The following is a 24,894-nucleotide window of genomic DNA, read 5'->3' as shown; positions in this document are numbered from 1 at the left end:
TTGGGAGGTGGCAGTAGTAAAACCAGAAGTTCAAAGTCATCCTCAGCTACACAGGTTCAAGGACAGTCTAGACTACATGAGACAGTGTCTCCAAAAAACAAAAAAAACCCAAAAGAACAAAATCCAAAAAACCCCACAGAGCTGAAGAGGTGGCTGTCAATGGTTAAGAGCACAAACTGCTTGTCCAGAGGACCTGGGTTCTGTTCTCAGCACACAAGTAGGTAGCTATAATTACTCCAGCTCCTAGGGATCCTCCAGCCAATTCTGGTCTCCTCTGGTGGCAGCACTCCTATGCACATACTCCTACCCCACACATTTCAAAATTAAAATAATAAATATTCAGAGAAAGAAAACACTACTAAAATTGATAGTCTAGAAAAATTTGCAATGCTTGTTTTTGTGGGGTTCAGTTTCCCAGAACATACATGGACTTTCCTAAACCCCAGGTTCAACAGCATGGTCTGGGGGAAAACTGGCTTTGGTGTTATTCTTTCTCAATGAACAACTCAAAATCAAAATTCTGCCTACAGATGTTCCTGATGACAAGTACAAAGGCTGTAAGACCAGTCACTGAGTAATAATTAATATATAAACCATATATGAAGTCCCAAGCCCAAGTCAGACTACAGTATTACTCCTCCCTTGTTATAAAACAGCACTTCCAGAGTCCTGAAATGTTAACTGCGACAGCAGTAAAACTTCAGACAACCTAACCACCCACAACTCTCAAATCTCCAAACCTGACAACTTCAGTGGTTACAAGAAATCTACCAGTTCGCTGCAATGAAGCCCTAAATTATTTTTTTTCTAATGGGTGTTGTCTCTCTGACATAATAGGCTTGATTGGCAGTTGTAGAAATAAATAATTTCAGGTTTTACTTTAAGATCTCAGGTAAAAATGTTTATAGTTTTATCTAGAGTGAAGACACAAATAATGTCAAAGCAGCTAGACTGTTTTCAACGTGAAATCATTGATTAAGGATGTAAGCTGTAAGCAGTGCTCATTTGCCTACCTAGTACTCACAGATTTTACTCATCTGACGAAGATCACAAAGCACTTACTACATGTCAGGCACCAGAGATAGAGACTAAAGAGAAATAGTAGACTTGACCACTGCCTTTATGGCGCAGGGGTTTATGGGAGAGACAATTGCAGAAAGTCCAGCCTCTTGACATCATCCATCCACTTTACTGTATAGCTACCCCTTCTCTTGAGTGTAGGTGAGACCTTACAGGATACAGTCAACAGAACATGATGAAGGGATGAAGGGATGACAGGCATTCTGTCACATGAGACTTCTCAGTCAAGTGAAGATGGAAATGGTCAAGCAAAGAGATTCCCAAGGGCCTCGAAGAAGCAAGTGGTGATGTTCAGAACCACGCAGCAAGGACCAAGGGCTCAACACTGGCCATTAGCTAGGAGCCACGAGGAAGCATCCTACAAACAACCTAAGAAGCTCAGAAGCTCCTCACCAGACAGCACCTTCATTTCAACTCTGAGATCCTAAGGAGGAACCCAGCTGGAGCCTGACTCCTGTCTCTAAGAGTCCTAAGCTTGTACTGCTTTAAGCCCTAAGTCTGAGATGACCTGTCACTCAGTAAACCCGAAGGCCTCCACACACAGCACAGGGGGCTCTCTATAACCTGGTTTCACTATCAGCCTGCCTCCCCTCCACCTCCTGCAATTCTCAGGAACTCTGTGTATCTTCTGGTCTTTGGTAATGATAGTTTCTTGTTATGAGACGTGCCAATCCTTCTCTTCAGTCCAACACATGCATCTCACCCCTGAAAACTCTTCTCTAAATCCCAGGGCCCACATGGCTTCACAGGTGCTTTATTTCTGGCTTAATTAGTTAGCTGTAGGAACACCATTTCTAAGAACTATCCGCTCCAAACTGTTTGATCCAACTCTTGATTCAGTAAGGTGGTTATTTTATGAAGGTATGAATCTTCCTCTCCTTAAATCACTTGTTAAAGACTCAACAGTGGCAATGGGTTCAGACATCTGGCAATGTCTGGAGATATCTCTGGTTGTCACACTGGGGATATGTGCTACTAATAAGAGGATGAACTCTAGGGATTGCAAATCATGCCACCGTGCACAGGGAAACACCCACAACAAAGAACTGTACCATCAAAAGGTCAGTATCAACAATGCTGAGGCTAAGAAACCTTAATGTGTGACTTGAAAAGACATCTGTGGTCATTTCTAATTCCCTCAGAATCGTTTCTGACTAAACCAAAGAACTTTGCTACTAAAATCTGTACTCAAAATGTCTGCAATCTAAACAATTCCTACTGCTTATTTTAGTACCTATTGCCATCAATATTCTAATAGTGTAATGTAATAGGGAGACCTAGAGCTCAAATCACTGCTATAATAACAAACTCTACGTCAGGCACAGTGGTGCACCCCTTTAATCTGAATATTAGGGAGGCAGAGCCAGGTGGATCTCTGTGAGTTCGAGGCCAGCCCAGTCTACAGAGCAAGATCCAGGACAGACACCAAAACTACACAGAGAAACCCTGTCTCGAAAAACCAACCAACCAAACAAACAAACAAAAATAGAGTTCCAGGACAGCCAGGGCTACACAGTGAGACCCTACCTTAAAAAAAAAAAAAAAAAAAAAAAAAAAAAGCCGGGCAGTGGTGGCGCATGCCTTTAATCCCAGCACTCGGGAGGTAGAGCCAGGTGGATCTCTGTGAGTTCGAGGCCAGCCTGGGCTACCAAGTGAGTTCCAGGAAAAGGTGCAAAGCTGCACAGAGAAACCCTGTCTCGAAAAACCAAAAAAAAAAAAAAAAAAAAAAAAGGCAGAGCTGAGTATGTCAATCAATTGTCGAATGATCACTTTGATGCATGAAATGCTGGTTTTGATCCTCACACTGCATCATAAATCAGACATAGTAGTGCATGCCCATAATGATGGTACTTGGGAGGTGAATGCCAGAGGATCAGAAGTTCAAGGTCATCATTGGCACATATCAAGTTCATAGCATTTGGACTGCAGGAGACCATTATAAACAAAATGAACAAACAAAAATCACAAGATATTCTGTGTATTATCATAATTTTGAGGTCATTGTCCTTATACTGTGTATCTGTTTACAGATTGCTTACCCTGTTTATGTGAAGCCTTCGTCCTTAGGTTATTTAGGTAAATAAGACTTACAGATTAATAGTCACCCATGAGTGTCCTATCTATTGTTATGTTAGTTAGGTTTTCCAGATTTACAGAAACTTATGTCAGATGGATAGGAAGTCTTCAAACACTTCATAGACCTAGATAATACGGCATTTAAATGTTTTGATAACTTAGAATTCTGTTGACATGAGACATAATTGCTCCTGGCAGCACCGATCTACTCCCAAGAGAATGTTGGGCTTCTAAGACACTCCGTTTGGAAGTTTGTCTTCTTCTTGGCATTAAATGGCCTAGTGGGCAAAGAACTACCCTTGCCTCAACTGCTGACAGTATGAATGATGTCCTTTCTGGACAAGCAGGATATAAGGAAAAATGACTGCTAAACCTTGCCAAATCAGGATAAGATGGTCTTTCATAATTCCTGCTTCTAAAAAATGTCTGTCAGATATTCTAACCCTGTAGCCAAAATGGATGCCCCAATAGTGCTGAGACTCTTTAGGTGACTGTCCAGGCTGCCAGCTGTCTCTGTTTATTCTTGCAATCTTTCGGAAATTGTTTGCACTTTCTGTTTTCTCAGGTAATATTTTCCTTTCTCAGATCTTTGATGGGGTTGAAGACTAGATAGTTAGAGTTACAATCCTCTCATATCTTAGCTAAGAATATATCAGATACTAGAGTTAGATTCTTCAGCATAGGACAGCTATTAGAATAATCTCAGTAATTTGCCATTTACCTATGTTCTGGACATTTAGCATGTGTTTCTTGTTTGATCTTGTTCTTGTTGGTTGTGGCTCCGTTTTTTGTTTATATTATTACTCTTTGTTTCTCCTGAACAATACTTGATAATAATTCTTTTTTTGTTGTTTTGTTTGTTTGTTTTTCGAGACAGGGTTTCTCTGTGTAGTTTGGGTGCCTGTCCTGGATCTTGCTCTGTAGACCAGGCTGGTCTTGAACTCACAGACATACGCCTGGCTCTGCTTCCCAAGTGCTGGAATTAAAGGCGTTCACCACCGCCCAGCTTTGATAATCATTCTTATAGTATATAGTTTGCATTAGGTTTAGAACCTTCTTATTTAGATAAAAAGGGGAAATGTAGTGGTATTTGCTCCTTGGGCTATATGGGAGCGGAGGGCAGGAGGTGATGCTTCTTGCCCTGACCCCTTAAAAGGTAAGGGAGAAGGGTCACGAGGTCCTTGTTCCCTGCTTCCTGGTGTGATCGAACTGCCAGGTGGATTAGCTCCCGGTCAGATCAAAGGACGACTTCAGCTGTCTACTCAGTTCTGTATTCATGAGTGTATTTCCTCAATTTATATCCTAATAAATTCAGTAATACTCCTTAAGCAGACTCCCGTGGATTTCTTGCTTTATCCCAGGTTAGCTGTTCTTTTATATTTCCATTGCACTGCATGGCCTGTCTACCTCTAAGCAATGAATCCACCCATATTAGTCACTAAGTACTGAATGGGTACATTCAGCAACTATGCACTGCATGCCAACATCTGCCAAGCACTCCTCTAGATACATACACCCACAGTCCTGCCTTCATGGAGCTCATGTTCTAATGAGGTCAGCCAAACAAATAAAGCACGTGCACTACGGCAGCTAGAAGCGCTGTGGAGAATGAGCCACACTAGATAGAGTACTGGGTTGCAACCGCAAACCAAACAGCACAGGAATGGTTCACTGCAGTGCTTCTGACTTACCACCTAAGACAGGGAAAACCATGTGCATGTGAACATATGAGGAAAAAGGCTTCAGTCACATGCCTGCCACAATTCAAGAAGTACCCATGAGTCCTGGAAGGGGGACAAGCAGCACAGGGTAAGAGCTGGAAAAGTAAGGCAAACCTCAGATACTCCAAGAGAAATGCGGAGTCCATGGAGGACTGTGAAAACAGCAGCATGATAGGATCTAACACACATTAAAGGGATCTCTCTGGGGCCAGCAAAGATGGCTTAGCAAACAAAGGCACTTGCCACCAAGACCAACAACCTGAGTTCAATCAGAAGACTGATATGGTTGAAAGACCTCCATATGAGCACTGTGGCATGTATGAACCACACAGGAAACCTGAATTTCAGCTCCCCAACTATCAGAGCCCTAACTGTATGGTTTGGACAAGCCACTTCTCTTGTCCACAAAACTATGACGTAGATTCTATTATCCATGTTCCACAGATCAATAAATGGAGGCACAAACTTACCAAAAGTCACACAAGGATGAGATGGAGCCATGAAAAAGCCCAGGCAGGCTGGCTCCAGCACTCTACCCTAAAACCATACATTCTGCCCCTAGTCCACTTACCACACTCTTGAACACACTGTGCACACTCAACTATGTAAAGGTACAAACATCTGTGCCTCCCACCACATGCTGGGAGTTGGGGTAACAAGTGCTCAGCTGCAGCCCCTATCAGTAAGGGGAGATTCAGACAGCAGAGAAAACACAAGACTACAAATGGTCACCATAAAGCATGAGAGCCACGCTGGAGGATTCCAATGGTGTGCTGTAGAATCACAATGAACAGAAAGCTGAATAAAATTGGTTGCTCAGACAAGGCTTCCCAAGACATAAGTGTGACCAAGACAATGAAAGTCGTCACTTCAACTTACCTCCCTGGAGAGGAGTCCCAAAAGAGCTGACACCACTCTGTAATGCTGGCTCCTTGATTAGAAAGTTTACAGTAAAATCCCCTTTGGTTTTTCAAATTAACATCAGGCCATACATGAGTTGAGTTGATTTGGAATCAAAGACAGGATCCTTGTAGTGAGACAAGTCAAGGGAATAGGGGAGTAGGGGGCTGAGAAAGTCAGCAGGAGGCAGAGCTGAGAACAATCAAGCAAGCTACTTGGGTGTAAATCTGGACTTGGCACTCACTATAGGGCCTGTGGAGAGTAACAACTTCTATGTCTATTTCCTCATCTGGAAATGGGAATCTTTTGGATGGCTACTCAGAACTGTAAAGACTGACTGAATAAATGAATGTTATGTACTTACGATACTGCCTGGCCCATGGCAGGCACTCCCCAGATGCCTACTATTACTGTTGCTGTTATTCCCTAGTCTATGATGAATCTGCAACGGTGAGAAAGAAGTTGGATGGTGAGAAGACAGGCCAAGCAGCAACCTTCAATACAGTCTGGTCCTGAAGCAAGAAATAGCAGAACACGTCTTTATTAACTGAAACTACACAGAGTTCAAAGTTGCTGATTAGATTAGCATCATGTCACACAGAAGAGTCATCTAATGGACAAGACAGAAGACTGCTGTGAAGCTGTGACAAGAACCCAAGGAGGAGAGGATGGTCTCAAGTCAAAGCCATAAGATGCTTTCATAAACTCAAGAACCATTCCAGAGACAAAAAGCAGAACTCGGTGACTGAGTGAATGTCGAGGAAAACATTTCCACTGCCAACAATGAAACAAGCTGCTGAGACGGCTCAGCAGGTAAAGATGCTTGCTGTCAAAACTCTACCTGAGTTAGATCCCCAGAGCCCACACAGTGAGAGGAGAACTGACTCTTTTAAGTTGTTTTCTGACCTCTACGTATGTGACACACAAATAAATAACAGGAACAAGTTAGCAGGTGGGGGCAGGGGTGCAGATAATGAATTAATTTCAGACACAATGAACTTGAGTATGAATTACCCAAAGAGATCAGCAAGACCCACAGTACACTTGTGATATTAGTTCTTTGGAGGCAGAGGCAGGAAGGTCACATGTTAAGAGACCAACTTGAGTTATATGGCTAAACCACTGGGGGTAGAGGGGAGACTTCTGGAGAAAACTGAGTAAATCTGGAAGACATTAACATCCGTGTGACACATGAAGCCATAGGTGGATAAGCTTGACCAGGGAATGCGTATGGCAAGAAACCCAGGAAACAGCAACAGTTTGAAAGCAGGCTCACAAGCACGGAGCACTAAAGGAGAACCCAGAAGCTGCACTAGAGACACAGAGAGAGACAGACAGGCAGACTGACATGCATGCACACACACACACACACACACACACACACACACACACACACACACTCCACCTGTATTCAAGCATGCTACATAAATTCCCAAATTCTAAGCAGCTCCTTTCTTCACTGGCTCGAAGGCTCCCAGTGATCATCCTTGTGAGGAAGTCACGATGAACCTTCTTTAGCTTCCACCACTGTCCAACAGCCCCAGGTAAAGATGTGCTGAGAATGTGAGCACGGTACAGCCACTTCGGGAGACAATTGGGCAGAGTCTCACAATGCTTAGAAACACAGAGTTACCATGTGAGCAATAGGCTCAACATGTACCCTAGAGAACTGAACATACCTGTTCACACACAAGTTTGTACACACATATGCAAAGCAGCATAATAGCCAAAGGCAGAAATAACCAAAATTTCCAACTGATGAATGGATAAACAAGGGGTGGTAAACATAAACATAAACACATATAGTAGACTATTACCTGATGAAGAAGGGGGATAAGGTATAATCTTAACTGTTTCAACATTTTACTAGGCAAAAGAACCCAGATATGAAAGGCCACAGATTACAACTCTATTTCTATAAAAGACTGAAAATAAGCAAAACCATAGAGATGCAAAATAGAACTGTAAATGTCAAGAGTGGAGGGGGGGAGCGGCGACAGGACACGGGACAGGGGCAGTGACACATGACTGGGGTCTGACTGTTCTAAACAGGTAATAGTGATGGTCAGAAAGCTTTGCAATAATATAATATGAATTATCACCTGGAAAAGGGTGAATGTTATGGTATGTAACTCATGCATATCTCAATAAAAAAGAAACATACAAACAAGGAAGGTCAGAATCCATGCTCATGTGTTGTGGTTTGAATGAAAATGGCCGATAGGCTTATAGGGAGTGGCACTATTAGGAGGTATGGCCTTGTTGGCGGAAGTGTGTCACTGGAGGTGGGCTTTGAGGTTTCAGCAGTTCAAGCCAGACCCATTCCATCTGCCTGTCTGTCTCTGTCTCTCTCTCTCTCTTCCTGAGGCCTGCCGATCCAGATGTAGAACTCTGGGCTCCTTCTCTAGCACCATTTCTGCCTGTGGGCTGCCATGCTTCCTGTCCCAACAATAATGGACTAAACCTCTGAACTGTAAGCAGCCCCAATTAAAGGTTTTCCTTATAAGAGTCACCGTGGTCATCGTATCTCTTTACAGCAATAGAAATCCTAACTAAGACAATATCCAAGAATTCTTCTAGCTCTAGTGACTCTAACCTGAAAGTATCAACAATGTCCTTCACTGTGCTGAACAAGAGTAATCAAAACACTTAACCTGTAAAATGAGTTGGTGCCAGCAACAGGTAGGAAATCACTCGGGCAGAAACACAAGGCTCCAAGTCCTCTTCTCAGGAGGAAGAGAACTGTGAAATACATCAGTGTGGAAGGAGCACACTCAAATTTCTAGCTGAGGGAGACTAATCCCAATGCCCAAATCCCAGCGGCACATCTGACTTTCAAGGAAAATGCCCATGTGCATCAGAACTCTGGCCTAAGAAGCCACAGAGAGGTGACACACTGCCTCTGTTAGCAGTCCTCAGGAGAAATTCAGTTTGGAACACAGGCAAAGTGCTGTTTCTCTAGACCTCAGCTCCTCCCAGTCTCACCAAGTTGCTGCCCTACTACAGGGCCCAAACCAACATTCAAATGTTCATATCCTCAGCTCACTCGAGAGAAAATTAGCTGCTAGTGTTGTTTTTCTTGGGGTCAAAATGGAAATAAGACTCAGGCCTCGTATCTATGACACACTCAGACATATATTCCAAATGTGCACAAAGAATGGACTATTAAATCAGGAGCCTTCACTCCTTCCTTCCCATGGATCCTGAAGACATTTAGTCAGAATCCTGTGCATTCTAGCTCTTTCTCTCAAGAACTCATCCATTTCTCATTATTTTAAGTAAGCCACTGGCTCTTGGCTATGCTAATACAATTGCTTCCTAACTTGTCCTAAAGTCTTTCACTGACTTCCCAAACTCCTTCCCAACTCTGACCCTTGTCCACCAAGCAGCTCCATTCCCCACTCATCCCTTAGTACTTTCCATCCATACAGAACTTTGTTCTCACTCGACCTTCATCCACACAGAAACTTCTCTCTGGAAATTTTTTGCCTTGTCACCTGGCTTCTTCACCCTTCTGAGTCCTGTTTAGCTCACATCTTTAATCTCAGCACCTGGAAGACAGAGGTAGGTGGACCTCTGTAGTTCAAGGCCAGCCTGGTCTACATAGTGAGTTCCAGGACAGCCAGGGCTACATAAAAAGACCCTATGTATTCTTTTCTCAAAAAGAAGAAGGAAAAGGCAGCAGCTAAACTACTGCTTAGAGCAGCGGTTCTCAACCCATGGGGGTTGAACAACCCTTTCACAGGGGTCTCCTACAACCACCAGAAAACACAGCTATTTACATCACGAGTCATAATAGCAGCAAAATTACAGTTATGCAGTCGCAATGAAAATAATTTTATGGAGGTCAGCACAACATGATGAACCATATTAAAGGGTCGCAGCATTAGGAAGGGCTCTGAACTAGAAAGCTAGGGAAGGCACCAACTACAGGCACTATACTGAGAAAGGAAGTAATGGCTCTCAGCCCCTGAAAAGAATATCAGACACACTGCATAGTCCAAATACCAACTGTGAGGTTACTATTAAATACTTCAAACTTCAGAATGACTCAGGCCAAAGAGTGGTTAAGAAAATGTCCCCAGCAAAGACCAAGGGACAGAAGGTACAAGTGAAATAAAGCCTGGCTCATTCTAAAGAGGTGGATATACTTATTCTCAAGTTGCTGACAAGTTTCAGGTTCTCAACTACAAATGAAAGTAGTACATTTCAATACAGCTAAAATAATGCCCTTTGCCTAGTTTAGGGCACATACATCTGTCACACTTCACACTCAAATTTTGCATTTTGGACTTCAGACCAATAATCTGAACTCTTATGTGTTTGTTGCCTGTGGTAATAGAAGTTCTATCAATTCAGAATTTTCACAATCTCTTTGGGGCTGAGGCCATTCTTTAGTTCTGTTCATACTTTAGCTCAGCAACTTCAGTGAGTTATCAAAGCTTCATTAGCTTGTAAACAAACTGTTTCTCAGATAAACTCAATTGCTCCACACAAGGATCTTAAGCAAATAAATAAGTACAAAGCAGGCAGAGATTATAAATTAGGGCAGACAAATCTGTATCTAGCCCCACACTGGTAAAGAGCATTCTATCAATATAGTGAAATGCTAATCTCCTAATTAACAACCTAATTAGGTAATTATGGCTTTGCAGAGGGATGCCGAAATGAAATATGACAACATGGTCACCTCTTTATATGGCACCTGTGGGCCTTTTCAGCTGTCATCCTAAAGAGTGCAGTATCAATTTGAGCAGATGACAAAGTGCTGTCATTTTTCATTCTGATAATACACAGAATGCTTTGGACAGAGCAGTTTACAAAGGAAACAACTTGCCTGGTATTTTCCTAATTTAAATACGATCACACACTTGTTAAATTTTGTGCATGTTTTGATACCACATACAAGAAAATTACCATACACAGTTAAAAAACCTACCTAACTGGCCATAATGCTTAATGTGCATGCTGATATTACTTCAGTTATGAAATATATAATTGGAAGAGTCTAAGGTGACAATCCATCATGTCACTTTAATATTTATAACTTTACTGACACTAGAAAAATTAGTATCTAAAAAACTTTTGCCTTTAATTTTTTTTCTTACAAAATAAAAAAGATGAAATTTGCTCTTGTGAAAGTAAATTAAAATGGAGACCATCCTAAGCAGACAAAGTCATTTAGATCACATAGGTGACTTTAACCTTGCCTAATTTATAAACATAAGCAAAACTGACTTGATCTATTTCTTGTAAATGCTTGCTTACATTACAACAAAACAGAATCTAAGCTCAGCCGGCCAACGACAGCTCCATCTAACCTGTAATTCTGTCGCTAGGGAATCCTCGACTGAAGAGGTCAGACCAGGCAACTGGTCAAACAACCAAATAGTTCCCTTGCTTTCCTTCATTCTCACTATAAAAATGTCACTCCTGCCTTTCTTAGAAGAGCAGCTGAACTGCTTCTGGTTCAGAGCCCCTCAACCCATGATCCATTAGAAGGATGATGGCTGGGGTTAAGGAGCTTGCTGCCAGGCCTAAGAACTAGAGTACAATCCCTGGAAGGCCCCCACTGACTTTAAAAACTGTGGCACCATGGCACATGCACCCACACATCCACACCACACCCAAGAAAATAAACAAAACTATGTTGTACCCTAGTTGACCTTTTTTTTAAACACTTGTGTGCCCCCCGTACCCCCCCCACACCGTCTCACACTTTCCATCACGTGGGTTCTAGGAATCAAACCCAGTTCATTAGACTTGGTGGCAAGTGTCCTTACTCACTCAGCCATCTAGCCAGCCCTGGTTGGCATGTGTGTGTGCGTGTGTGTTAACACAACTTATTTTCTCTATCAAAGAAGCATTTCATAATATATAAGCTTTAAACTCACAAACAACTGCTTTCTATCAACTGGCCAACTAGGTGCCTTCATTTCAGAGGCACACGCCCCTCCTGGAAGTCAGACTAAGTGGTCACAGGCCTAGTCACTATCCCACTGGGCACTGACAAACAGGGGATGGCAACATGGGCTCACCAGTACCAACATAAATGCAATTCTTCCTTTTTTTTTTTGAGAGTCTCACTATGTAGCCCAAGTAGCCTGAAACTTAACATATAGTCCAAGCAGCCCTCAAATTCATGATCCTCCTGCCTCAGCTTCCCAAGCAATGGAATTACAGGTTTAGGCCACTATGCCCAACTACAAGAAACATCCTTGAACATGAACATTTTTCTACATCTATAATCCTTTTAACAGAGATTTCTAAAACTAAAACTACAACCTTAAGTGCATGCATAACTCCATAAAGCTTGAAATAAATGCTGCTCAAGGTCTTTTCAGAAGTTTTATCAAATTTTACCAAATTACAGTGAGACAAGTAAGGAATGGGTAGCCTTCTCACCACCAACTTTTGCCAGCAACAAACAGTTTCATCAAATCTTTAAACTTCGTATTATAAAGTTATACCTACAATCATTCACTCACAAATAATGAAAAATGACTTTCTGTAAGCATTAAATGTAAATGATTAAAGAGAATGGACAAATCAAGGCAAAAGCTGCTACTGGTAGCCCTAGACACTGAAACCCTGCCTCTCTAGCTTTGGTTTCTGCACCTGACAAACATCCCGTGTTCTAGTCACTTCTAAGGGTAGTGACTGCACAAAACAAGACCACATAAGCCAGTGTACATTTCTTTGTTATTTTTTCGGCTTTTCAAGACAGGGTTTTTCTGTACAGCCCTGGCTCTCCTGGAACTCACTCTGTAGACCAGACTGATCTCAAACTCAGAGATCCACCTGCCTCTGCCTCCTACTGCTGGGATTAAAGGCATGCACTACTAGGCTCAGTTTTAGTGTAAGTTTCTAATGTTACTCAGCAAATCAGTTTAACCACCCCCAAAACAGCATACTGAAACTTGTCTCAATAGAACACAGCAGTCATGTATGCTAAGTAACTCACAAAGTACAACCAAAGTTATGACTAACTCAGGATCCAGATGTGAACAATCTTCTTCATTCCTAAGCACTGCAGTTAGTGTCAGTCCTGGATGCCCTGTGTCCCTGCATGCCAAAGCCTGCTTCTCTGCAGAAGCACTGCAGTTCATACAAGGTACCAACATGGTCTTTTAATTCTCACAAGGGCTGTAGATGGCATCCCTAACTCCACTCTACACACTGTGTAGGTCACACAGACAGCCAATATAACACCCAGGTGGGTGTGGTTTCAAGGCTCTGCTCCACACCACTTCAGTACTCAAGCTGGTTGTCAACAACTTAAGTTCATATCAAAGAGCTGCTGTTTTCAAGGGCTGGAGAGATGGCTCAGCAGTTCAAAGTACTAGGGTTCAGTTCCTAGCAGCTCAGAACTATGTTTAACTCCAGTTCCAGGAGATCCAATGCCCTCTTCCAGCCCCCACGGGAAAGAGACCCATGTAATGCATATATATACATGTAGGTAAAATATGCACATAACAAAAAGTTCATCTTTAAAAAGCTACAAAAGCAGCACATTCTTTCCAATGGTTTCCTACCAATCCCCTGCTGAAACAGTACTTACTTATAGCACAGTACCTTAAAACCAGACAGGGGTGGGCTGGCTGCTAAATACTGTCATCTCTTTGAAGCTATGAACCTTCAGACTAATTATCTGTACCAACAACAGATAATCCACAAAACATGCTAGAGTGGGGTGTTAGGAACCTAACATTGCACACATTTGGGGAGTCTGACATAACACTCAATTATTTCACAAGCAATCACAATCATCCCAGTAGTGACTCTAATACCTTTTTGCAAAATTTCAGGTTTTTTTTAAAGTGGTTTCTCTCCATTTTCTCATTTTTAATTTCTTGAAACTATTTTCTACTTTCACTTCAAATTTTGTGTTTTCTATCTTAAATCTGCTTCCCTGATACACCCAGACTGCTGCCAAGTACAGTTAATAAATTCTGAATGACTGCTCAGGATTTATTCTCTTCATTTTTATATTCCATGTTATTTCTTTATACAATAGAGTATGAATGAAAACAAATATCTAACAGACTAATATTTCTTCAATTTTTACCTGGTGGAAGAGGGGGATTAAAATAAAAATAAATTAAACTCTTGGGCTGGGAACTCCCTGAGCATATTTCTCTTACTCTGCTGGGTGACTCTCTGTCCGCTTTCCCTCTTGTGTGAGGCAGTCAACGGAGCACTGCATACCTGAGGGTGAGCACTGCATACCTGAGGGTGAGCACTGCATACCTGAGAGGGAGCGCTACATACCTGAGAGGGAGCGCTACATACCTGAGAGGGAGCACTGCATACCTGAGGGTGAGCGCTACATACCTGAGGGGAGCACTACATACTTGAGGGGAGCACTACATACCTGAGGGAAGCACTACATACCTGAGAGGGAGCGCTACATACCTGAGGGGAGCACTACATACTTGAGGGGAGCACTAGCCCACCAAGGTTCTTTGGAGGCAATGACAGAACACAGGGCAGGGCCTGCCCTGTCATGCAGAGAGAAGAACAGCACCAGATCCTACTGGGGGGGTCTGCTGGTACCCTGCTGTGTAACTTGAAGCACAGCAATCCTGAAAAGACTTCAGCAAGACTTGAATTTCACTATTCACCATCCAGATAGGGAAAGAGTCAAGAATCTGGAAATGACTTGCCCAAACTTCAAAGGCGGTGCACAGTGAAGCTTATTTTGAAGGTGAGTCCCTCTCAGACCAAGGCACTAGCTACAAAACTGTGGTTTTCTGGCTGCCAATTTTTTTCATCTCAAGTTCTGATTGCTCTCCTTTGTAACCTCACCTACTATAAAGGGTTATGAGGGCGATGGAAACATAGTATGCAAAAAAAAAAAAAAAAAAGACTGAAGGAACAATGCCACTGCATGGTACTACGAAGACAGCCAAGGGAAGACAAATCTGGTGGTATCTACAGTGGGACAAGCACCAAATCCAAGTCTCACAAGGTCCTCTCACCCAAACCTCATCCCTTTGAAATTTAGCCTGATGACATGAGAAAACCATACACTGGCCACTCTGCAAAATAGATTGGCAAGAATTAAAATACTCCCTCTGTCAATTTTCCAAGCTTCTGTGCTTCCTGATGCACCACCTTCTAAGGTAAGGATTCTAGAAACACGGTCAAGGCACCTTCAGTGGGAAATGTAACAGACTTCTCTTTCTTTTGGCAATCTGACATCTGGCTGCATCCTTAACAGTAAGGCCTAAGCATCGAATAACCCCTGAACTGGAACAGTTTCTAAAGCATTCAGTTGAGTCAACAAGCAAAATATACCCACCCTAAAAACAAAACAAACAAAAAAACAGAAACAACAAAAGAACACTCCAGAAACAGTAGATTAGCTGATGGGCTCCGAGTGCAGAGACCACCTCCACTCCTTACTGTGCCCAGACAGGGACATGCCACTGAAGCTCCACACACAGCTAGCTCCTCTTTGTAGCATTTCCATCAGGTCCACATTCACACAGCAAGAACAAGTAGCAGGATACGGGACTGAAGAGGCTGGCAGGCATCCTTCAGCTCAAAACGCCACTTGTATAAACTCAAGGAACCTCTTTTTCTTTTCTGTTTACTTTTTGGTTCCTGGAAGTGACGCATGGGCCCTCACTCATGCTAAGTACTCACTCTACCACTGAGCTGCACACATCCCCCCAAGAAGTTATTTACCTTTCCCATGCTCTAGTTCCTATCTATAAAACCAGGGTGATGTTCATACCTTCCTTCACAGGGACAGATGTAAAACAGCTTTGGGGACAATGTTATCCACAGTAAGTACTCACTGTGGGCTCTATGGCACCCTGTGGCAGTATATACAGAATGTGACTACTTCATCTGCACACATTTCTCCCCGACTGGAATGTCCATGACCTCAAAGTGGGGACCTAGCTTTATTCCCAGTGGCATCCCATGGCCTAACATTTTGCCTGGAACTGCTGAATGAATCACGCACGCATGCACCCTTCAAGTCTTTATCAACTGGCAAGTTAGAGTAGAAACTGAAACTCATCTCGATTGCCTGGCATTTGTGCCCTCACAGAGTTTAGCCCTTCCACTTTAACCTCTCAAATGCCTGTGAAAAGCAGCAATGGCAACATCCTGGTGACATGCCTGGAACTTTTTTAATTTGATTTGAGTAACACTTCATGGAACACTGATTTCCAATAAACTCTCTAACAGTTGAGGAACATTTGCATTGACTTGGCTTTGCTTGGACTTGAAATCCACTCAGAGATCTTGTGGATATCATTAGGCGTACCTGACAATTTGTAGGTTGAGAATTCCTTATTTGAAATGGTTGGGGCCAGAAGTACTTTTGGGTCTCAGATTTTCTGAGTTTTGGAGCAGGGTCAGACTTTACTGCTACCTGAAAATCCTCAATCTGAAAGGCTGCTTAGAAAGCTCAGGTTAGGGTGTTCAGGTCTACCAGGATTTTTCTTTTCTTTTTTATTCTTTTTGGTTTGATTTTTTGAGACAGGGTTTCTCCGTGTAGCTCTAGCTGTCCTGGGAACTCAAGCTGTAGATCAGGCTGGCTTCAAACTCACTAAATCTGCCTGCCTCTGCTTTCCTAGTGCTAGAATTAAAGGCGTGTGCCACCACTGCCTGCTGGCAAACATTTATTTATTTATGTATATGCATGCTGTCAGCATGTAATGTCGGCACACCAGAAGAGGGTATCAGATCCCATTATAGATGGTTGTGAGCCACCATATGGTTGCTGGGAATTAAACTTGGGACCTCTGGAATATCAGTCAGTGCTCTAAAGTACAGAGCCATTTTTTAATTATTTTTAACCTTATGTATATAGGTGTTTTGTGTGTGTATATATGTCCGTCTGTACACCATGTGCCTACCTGGTGCCCACAGAGGCCAAAACACGGCATCAGATCCCCTGGAATTGGAATTACAGATGGTTGTGAGCCACCATGCAGGTACTGGGTAATGAACCCAAGTCCTCTGTAAGGGCCACCCCTGCTCTAAACTGCTGAGATCTCTCCAGCCTAACATTTCTTTTCTAAAAATGGATTTTCACTGATGCCCAGGCTGGCCTCAAACAATCTGTACAAGTACTCTGCTGCCTCAGCCTGCCAAGCAGCTGGCCTGCACCACAGTACCTGGCCTTGTCTACCTTGAGAGGAGTTTCTGTACTGCCCATTTCAACATTCTTATTTTTCCTCTTATTCAGTTGTTTCAATACGTACTTGCATAGAGTGCTATGGTAAGAGGGCGGCAAGAGCTGGCTCTGTCTCATAGCAGCTATGGAGCCTGTGTCTTCCTGTCTATAAATGTTAGTTAAAATGATTAAATGAGAAATACTAAAGTTCAATTTACCTTGCATTATGCTCATTCCCTTGACCAAAAGTCATCTTTCAAAAGCTAACACTACGTACTACTTCCATTCCGGAGAGAACCTTACACCCCTACCTGCCACAGCACTGGAGTGACTAATTTCCCTCTCACAGTAACAACTCCCTGTACAAAGTGACTGAGTCTTATTAAACTGTACTAGAGTACCTGACCTATATCTACACACAATAAATGCTTGCTAGATCAAATGACTGTAAATAACAAGTGTTTATAGGATTCTAGCAAGGTAAGAAATCATCCCCAGGGCTAGAGAAACAGTTCAGCAGTTAGGAGCCAGTACTTGTCTTGTGGAGGACCCAAGTTTGGTTCCCAGCACCCACAATGTGCAGCTCGAAAGCACCAGAGGTTCCAGTTCTAGGGCATCTGACACCTCTTCGGCTTTTCTGACCACTGAGGGAAACTGCCCTCACACAGACACAAACAAACCCCACATGGACACACATTTTTAAAAAATAATTCTTAAGAAAAAAAGCAAAGAAAGAAATCAGTAGAAGCTGGATTGTCCCTAACTGGTGAAGTGAGACCACCTTCAGTTGGACCATGGGAAGCATTATCAATATGTCAGAAACCAAAACCCGGGAAGCTTCTAGGTGGGGCAGGGTAATTTTTTTTTTTTTAAGTACTTGGGGACAAATCAGAAGTATTTTGAGAACTGACTTATCCAGAGGGAAGGCCTATAATAGGGTCTTTTATAAGCTTAACTGTAAAAAGCTAGCCAGGAGCCACAGGCACATAGAGGCTATACAGGTACTATGCACATTTAGTAGCTGAAGGCAGATGTGAGCACCCAGCTGAATAGGAAAGGGATACCTGGCATGCCCCTCCCCAGACTCCAGTAAGTTTGCGGGGGTATAAGTTGAAAAAGATGGGGGCAATTATCACTGAGTAAGTACTTTCACTGCAGCTTGTGTGGCCCCAAAACACAGGATAACGCACTTTACTTCTGTTCTGGTGGGTGCTCACAAAACGGACCCATCCTTTCTGTTGGTCAAGTGAATGCCGCCGATCTTTTAACTGATGTGTCTGTCCATGTCACTACTCACACCCGGGAAGGTTTTCAACTTGGCTGTTTGGGGGTTTATAACAAATATGGTGCTTTGCACGGAGTTGGGGACAGTGACAGTTTCAAATATTCGCAATCATTCAAAGGAAGTGTAACAAATTTCGAGGTCCCTGGTTGATCTTACAGTTTCTGGTTCGAGTTATACACTTGTTTAAATTATAATCTTTTCTTCTTCCCATCCCACCCCCGAGCTTTACCACTCCTTGTCACTCCCATAAACAGAAAAACCGGAATCCGAGTTCCTAGCAGCACTCCAGATAGGAAAACAATCTGCTTTCAGGACTGTTTCAGGACTGCCCAGGCAATGCTTTGAAAACTTGGTTTCACAGAATGGAGCTGGGGCACCGGACCTTGCCGAGTTCGGGGCCTGAAACCGCCGGAGCCAAGGGCGCCCCGCCCCCGCCCCCACACCACCAGGTCCACAGCCTCTCCTCACCTAAGTCACACACCCAGCTGTCAGGCTCGGGAAGGGCCAGGAAACGGATGCTCCCAGGCCACCGAGCACGGCCCCGGCGGCGGGCAGCCGCTGGGCAGCAGGGTGCTGAGGGGCCGCAGAGTCCCGCGGGCGAGGGGGCGGCGGCGGCCGGGGCAACCTTTACCTGAAGCTGCTTCCACACTACGGGCCGCCTCGCCCAGGACACGTCCCTGAGGGTGGCCCCGGCTTCCCTACGCCTCCCGGCCCCTGCACCGAACCCTGCGCCCACGGAGTCCTCGAGGACCGGCGCTTCTACCGGCCGGCTCGGCTGCCGCGCCCCAGACTCGCCCTCATGACCCCGCCGCTCCCCGCCGCCACCGGCCGGCAACAGTAGCCCTGTTACCCCGAGCCGTGCCACGACCCGGAACCGCACCCGGCGTACCGGAAGTCCCCGGTCGGGAAGGCGCCGCTAGCTGGGGACGCAGTGCGCAAGCCCCAGAGCCCGGAGCAAGAGCCTCCCGGGAGGCGGGGCGGAGGCGGGGCCTGATGGAAGGCTTGCGCAAGCGCGCTGCTCCCAGGTCGGTCTGGAGCTAGTTAACTAAATTCTGTCTGCCCAAAACTGTAGGGCTCTCTGTAAGCTATTCTCACTTTTACAAGGAACAGTCCTCAGCTTAACCTCCATGTCAGAAAGAAGAGTTCACTGCAATTATTATTTACTAGATGGACATGGTATCAAACTGCTTTTTAAATCTTACCTCAACACCCAGATTAGTGTAGCTCTCAGACCTCATCAGAGAAGTTTCTTTTTTCAGTGTTCGGCGGTTAATACAGAAATTCACAACTGGCCAAAGTGCAGAGATGGAACGTCTTATGGAGTGCTCAGCCACAAGCGGGACACATCACACCTCCACTCTGGAAGGCTCAGAGACCATCAGGAAAGTGAAAACAGAAAGATCGCAAAGAGCCAGAGGTCTGGCACAATCACTGTCTTCTGGGCATGACAGACTCTCAGCATTCATGAATTCACAGCAGCTCAGGTTACCTGAACAAGACCCACATAAGACCAAGCCAGTCAGTGTTCTGGAGCTCACAAGCCCCAACTCCTAAGATGAAGAGCTATTGACAGTTGTTGGCCCCTGGAGGAAGGGACTGTCGGCTTACCGTAAGGGTGTTGCCCCTGGTAGGTCAACCATCTCCAATGAATGGCCTCACACCCAGAAGTATATGGGCAACACAAATTGGAATAAAAAAAATTAAAGGGGAGGATTAGTCAGGAATTTGGGAGAGGGTAGGAGTGGACCTGGGATAAGTTAGGGGAAGGCATTAATATAATCAAGATACAATGTATGCATGTATGAAATTCTAAACATTTAATTTTAAAAATCTTTTTTTTTTTATAGAGTCAAATACCAACTCTATATTTCTGTGAGTCTTTGGACACTACCCCTCTCGATTTTTCCACCAATAACAGTAGTTCCAACTTCTGAATATTGCTATGAGAATAAGATAGGTTGATGTATAATAAATACCAGCAAAATGCCCAACACATCGTAACAAATGTTACTACTCTCATCACACACAAAATAGTGAAGATAACAACCGTATTCAGGACTAGGAGAAAGTCTGGATGAGATGTAAGAAGGCTAAATTTCTGGAACAGAAATCAGTGGCAGAAGGCTGGGGAAGATAGCTAGGAAATCACTTGCCATACAAACATGAAGACCTAAGTTTGATCTGCAGAACTCAAGTAAAAATCTGTATGTGGTGGTGCACACATACAACCCCAGAGAGACAGAGGTGGGCAGATCTCAGGGGCAGGCTGGCCAGTCAGTCTTGCCTAATTGGTTGACTCCCAAGACTTGAAGAGAGACCCTGTCTCAAAAAAATTAAGCTGACAGCCGGGTAATGGTAGCACACGCCTTTAATCCCAGCACTCGGGAGGCAGAGGCAGGTGGATCTCTGTGAGTTCAAGGCCAGCCTGGTCTAGTCTAAAGAGTGAGTTCCAGGACAGCCAGGAACTGGAACTTACTGTCTCGAAAAACAAACAAACAAACAAAAAAAAAAAAAAAAAAAAAAAAAAAAAAGCTGACAGAGACAGGTAAATCTCTGTGTGCTTGAGGCCAGCCTGGTTTATATATCAATTTCTAGGCCAGCCAGAATTGCATAGTGAGATCCTGTCTCAAAAAACAAAGGTCAAGCAGTGGTGGCCCATGCCTTTAATCCCAGCACTTGGGAGGCAGAAGCAGGCAGATCTCTGTGAGTTTGAGGCCAACCTGATGTACAAAATGAGTTCTGGGACTGTTACACAGAGAAACCCTGTCTCAAAAACAAATAAATAAATAAATAAATAAATAAATAAATATATAAATAAATAAAAGATTGGATGGTGTCTAAGGAAGAACCATACCTGAGATTATCCTCTGGCTTCCATGTGCATACCTCAACACACACACACACATACACCAAAAGAGAGAGTTGGTGCTAGTGTTCTCTGATCTGAGAAATTGTCTGGGAAGCTTCTCAAAAAATGCATTTCACCAAGTCAGGTGTGACACCAATGTTGGTAACCAATGCTGGCACTGGGGAAGCTGAGATAGGGGATCAGGAGCTCCAAGCCAGCCTGAGCTATTTAGCAAGACCCTGTCTTTAAAAGAGAACAAAAATGTACTTAGCAAAAGAACCAAAGAGACAAGGCTGAATCTTAGTGGATCCACACCCAACTTTAAAGTCACCAACCAACTGATACCCTATTGTATGTGGAGTTTTCTGTCCTGCCAGCTAGCCCCCAAATAACCCCACAGAGACTTATTAATTATAAATGCTTGACCAATAGCTCAGGCTTGCTCCTAGCTAACTCTTACATTTTAAATTAACCCATAGTTCTTATCTTTGCTCTGCCACAGGCTCAGTACCTTTTGTCAGTAGGGCAAGTTCATCTCCTGCTTCCTCTCCATCTCCTTGAGACTCCTGAGACTCCACTCCTCTTCTTTCCAGCGTTCTCTCTGTCCAGAAAATCCTGCCTAGCTATTGGCCAATCAGCTTTTTATTAACAATGAGAGCAACACATCTTCACAGTGGACAGAAGGATTATTTCGCAGCACCCCATAGATTCATTCAAGTGGTATATGATTGGTCTCTTGCTTCAAACAGGGAGGCAGAAGGAGAGAGGCACACAATCACCAGCTGGATTCTTACACACACACACCACCATGGATCCTTCAGGGACCTGCTGTAATCACTCTGTAAAACAATAGGTGGGAACAAGGTGGGTGTTCAGTTTTCTTGGTCTGTTCTTTAAGGTTTAGGGGTTTCTGTCCTCTCAATCTGTTTGGGATGGAGCCCAGTATCTGCTAGGCCTGGACTAGGGCCTCTAGATCTTATTCTTTCTGTTTACTTTTCTTGTCTCCACTCTGAAGCCCAATTGTCAAATCGTCTCTCAGAGACATAAACCCAGCTAAAATGGAAATCAGATGGACTACCAAGCATGCATAGGTTCTAAAGATCGAATCTCCACTCTGCTGCTCAGCAGTGTTGCTAGTCACCACTCTAAGAAGCCTCCCTCCCTTCTACACAGCTCCTTACACTTAAAAAGGGAATGACGGGAGCTGGAGAGATGGTTTCATGGTTAAGAGCACTTGCAGAGGACCTGAGTTTGGTTCCCAACATCAATATCAGGCAGCTCACACCCACCTGGAACTCCAGGTCCAGAGGATCTGATGTCTACTCAGGCCTCTGGGGACCAGATGTATACATAGAGAGCACATATGCATTCAAGCACTCACATATACACGTTAAAAAAAAGAAATATTTTAAAGAGAATGACAAAAGTCTAAATAAGCTCTTTGAACAGTGAGGATTAAATGATCTAATACCTGTCACTCACATGGACAGAGATGACCTGTTGATTACTAACAAAGAACGGTCACCACTATTATGACACTCTAGTCAGTCAGCAAGCATACACTGTTAGGAATTAAGTTTGTCCTAGGCACTAGAGAGTGAATTCTTGTACCAAAAAAACAACATAAACAGAAGGGGAAGAGGAGGAAAAGGAGGGAAAAGAAGAAGATGGGGAGGAGAAGGAGACATTTGCCATGCTTTTCTGAACCCGAGGATCAGCATTTTGAAGGTAGACAAGGAAGCAAGAAGACAAAGCAACTGGATGACTTGAGCGCCCAGGAAGCAGGCATTGTATCAGAAGGCAGAGGGAGCATTAAAAGGCAAAGTATCCATTGCTCTGCCTCCTGATCTATGGGCGCTTATGGTCAGACCTCAGGAGCAAACACATAGAAAACACACTGATGGTGCTGGGCCCAGGGCTGGAGAGGACAAGAGCACAGAGGCGGCCCATGCTTCATCATGGTCATAACCACCAGACAGCATGACCTTCAACTCCAGGTTAGAAAAGAAGCCGTTAGCCAGTGGATGATGCTTTGCTTTTGGGATCCAGGATGGAGGACCAAGGACAAAAGCTGAAACCCACCAGCTGCTTGCCTTTCTGATGTGTTTCCTCATCTAGGCTGTTGGGAGGGTTCCAGAAGTAACACATGGAGTCCTTGGACAGTGGCTGGTGTATGGAAATGTCCCGTACATTTATGGCTTGACACACCAAGATAGCAAGGACTGTATCTTTTTACATACTTGCTTTCCTCCCAATGGCAGGCCACATGCAGAGCCTTATTCTCCATGTCATCACCTGTCAGACTTTCTGTCTCCATGAATTACTTCTGAGCTGCTATAACCATAACACCTGGCAGAAACAGTAGAAAAGATTTCTCCAGGTTCATGATTGCAGGAGGTTCCTGTCTGTGGTGGGGAAGCCATACATGGTGGCTCAGTTTATGGCAGTAGGAATGTGTGGCAGAGGCTGTTCACATCACAGCAAAGACTGGGGGTCAGTATAACTTTCCGCCCTTGTTACCTACTTGGCCAATTAGACCCATTTCCAGTTGGGCCACCAGCTGAGGAGCAAGCATTCAAAACATGAGCCTGAGAGGAACCTTTCAGATTCAAACCAGAACACTCATCCTTTTGACATTCATCTGACAGGCCACAAGGAAGAGGGTGTTTCTTGTTTTGTTTCATTTACTAAAAGCTTCTGCTGGCGGTGTAGCTCGGGATCTGGCATGAAAACATCACCAACACTTGGTACTATGCATGTTGACTGAAAAGTCGCCCAAACAAGTGCTTGAGATGAAGAATTAGCAAACCCGATTCTGCATAAGCATCAGCAGTGCATAAAAAAGGCCACTTTGGCAAACAGATATGGAAGCCGCAAGCCAACACAGTGGCATGGAAGCCGTACTCCCAGGACCCTGCCAGAGCTGGGAAGCAGGGGGACACTTTCCCGGGGCTCTATAAACCTGTACTGCCATTATATTTAATCCGCTAATTCATTTCCTTCTTATCATCCCAATTTTGCTGCTTTCTGCTTTTGAAATGTGTCCCCCGCCCTGCCTTTTTAGGGGAAACATGGGCATTTATTTATACTGCTATGGTACAAAGAAATTTCAGAAAAAGTAAATTAGGTGTCAAAATTCCATTTAGACTATTCTAAAGAAGCCCCCAGAAGTATAGAACTTCAGAGCAATACAGTACATTTTTCTCAAATATAAATAATGCTTCAATGTAAAGAATTTTTTAAAAGACAAATATATTGCTTCTAAGTTAAGTTTGGTTATTGAAAGGGTGGTGCAAAATTTATCAACCAAAATCATCTTAAACATAAGATGTTGGGACTAGTATATGAATACACATGGGCTAGTGAGATGGCACAATAGGTAATGGGGGACTACTAGCAAACATGATGACCTGAGTTCAATTTCTGAAACCTGCATCGTAAAAAGAGAACCAATTCTTACAAGTTGTCTTCTGACCTCCACACAGATTGTTCAGCACACACAGACACGAACACAGACATACAGACACACAGGAGACGACACACACCACATACACATACATAAACACATACACACCACACCACACCACACCACACCACACCACACCACACCACACCAATACAATCAATACCCATCAGCAGGCTCAGGAGTGTAGCTCAGTGGTAGAGTTCCCTGACGAGGGTGTATGAGGTTCTGGGTTCAATCCGCAGCACCAAAATGGAGTTGCATGGCACAGGCCAGGAAAACCTTCTCTGGACCTTGTTCTGTGGCATTTTTCTCTTCAGTGTTAAGTCTCTTGAGTTACTCTTTTTGGGTATGTGGGAAGAAAATGGAACATTGGCCTGGTGT

At 43.8% G+C, this 24,894-nt stretch overlaps 1 protein-coding gene across 5 annotated transcripts in view; it reads right to left on the bottom strand.

Moving 5' to 3' along the window:
- Mapkap1 (MAPK associated protein 1) overlaps window positions 1-19,160 on the bottom strand; it is a 217,375-nt gene extending 198,215 nt beyond the window's left edge. For 3 of the 5 annotated variants that reach the window (XM_059260123.1, XM_059260118.1, XM_059260124.1), the window contains exon 1: window positions 18,668-18,824. The gene's annotated coding sequence lies outside the window, so the exon portion shown is untranslated. The other 2 variants (XM_059260122.1, XM_059260120.1) reach the window with 2 other exon arrangements.
- Window positions 19,161-24,894: the final 5,734 nt, after the last annotated feature.

This window comes from Peromyscus eremicus, chromosome 4 (assembly GCF_949786415.1).
Source record: "Peromyscus eremicus chromosome 4, PerEre_H2_v1, whole genome shotgun sequence".
NCBI lineage: Eukaryota > Metazoa > Chordata > Mammalia > Rodentia > Cricetidae > Peromyscus > Peromyscus eremicus.
This window is presented reverse-complemented; position numbering and strand designations above follow the sequence as displayed.